The following is a 1,311-nucleotide window of genomic DNA, read 5'->3' on the forward strand; positions in this document are numbered from 1 at the left end:
GGGTTGGGGGAAGTGGGTGGGATCACACTGACCCCCTAAGTACCTGCCCACAGGCCCCCGGCCCCACCCGTTGTCCCAGAGCTTCCGGAGCTTCCGGAGGTGGTTGAAGCTCCTCCCGACCTTCGGAGGTGAGTTGGGATTGGGATCTGTGGGGTGGGATTGGGATCTGTGGGAATAGGGAGCATTTGGGGAAAATTGGGCAAAAATGGGGAAAATCTGGGGAGTAGGGGGAAAATTTGGTGATTGGGATCTGTGGGACCTGGACTGTCCCCAGGCTGATCCTGGAGCACGCCCAGCGCCCGGGGGGATCGGAGCTGACGGCCATGCTGCCCCCGGGGTCATCCCGCGCACATGTGGCAAAGATCTTTGCCCTCTGCCTCGGTGAGTTTAGGGACATGCCCCCTTTTGCCAAACCACGCCCCTTACCCCACAGACCCCACCCCTTTTCCCACCGGGCTCCTTCCCCAAGCCCCGCCCTTTCCACAGAAGCCCAGTCCCTGGCTCTGAGCACCTTTTGCTTTAAGCCCCGCCCCTTCCCCACCTGCTCACCTTCCAGACCTGCCCCTTTTCCCGAAGCCCCGCCCCTTCCCCTAACCACACCCCCTTTCCCAGCCCATTTCCTTTAAGCCATGCCCACTTTCCCTAACCCATCTCTCCAAACTCTGCCCCCTTCCCACATCCTCTGCATCCCAAACTCCTCCCTTTCCCGAGGGCCCTCCCGTCCGCCACAGCTCCAGCCCCGCCTCCTCCCCACAAGCCACACCCATTGGCCCAACCCCTCTCCCTAAGCCCTGCCCCCTAACCCCGAGCCCCACCCCCTCAGAGCTCTGTGGTGCCCATTGGGTGCGCCTGGACCAGCCTCGTCCCTACGGACCAATCACTGTCTCGCTCCGCCCCCGCCCGGAATAAACGCCACCTTCTTCCGGCCTGTCCTGGGCATTTATTGGCTGCCAGTGATGTCACTCGGGGGGGGGCAGGTGTGTGGGTGGGGCTCAGCCTGGCCACGCCTACCTGGGGGTCCACTGAGTGGAGCAGGGACCCGACAGTGATGGGGGTGGGGCAGGGCCCCCTTTACCTGGGGGCACCAGGGGATACACCTGGGACACGCACACTGCTCTGGGGCGTCACAGGATAACACCTGGGGGGGATTGGCATCACTTGCACACGTGTGGACGCACCTCGGGGGCACCTGAGGGGGGTTGGGAACAGCTGGGACACATCTGGACGTCCCTCGGGGTCACCTGGACACTCCTGGGGTAACCTGGGGGGGGAAGGTGAGAGGGTCCAGGGGGGATGATGCTGCGGTCACCT

At 63.8% G+C, this 1,311-nt stretch overlaps 1 long non-coding RNA gene across 1 annotated transcript; it reads left to right on the forward strand.

The window, feature by feature from the left end:
• The first annotated feature begins 6 nt into the window (after nucleotides 1–6).
• LOC113942599 lies at nucleotides 7–939 on the forward strand. Its single transcript, XR_003525970.1, has 3 exons — nucleotides 7–128; nucleotides 275–381; nucleotides 824–939. It is a non-coding gene; the product is annotated as an uncharacterized LOC113942599 (long non-coding RNA).
• The last annotated feature ends 372 nt before the right edge of the window (nucleotides 940–1,311 follow it).

The sequence above is a fragment of the Corapipo altera genome, unplaced genomic scaffold, assembly GCF_003945725.1.
Source record: "Corapipo altera isolate COAL_440 unplaced genomic scaffold, ASM394572v1 59013, whole genome shotgun sequence".
NCBI classification, from domain to species: Eukaryota; Metazoa; Chordata; class Aves; order Passeriformes; family Pipridae; genus Corapipo; species Corapipo altera.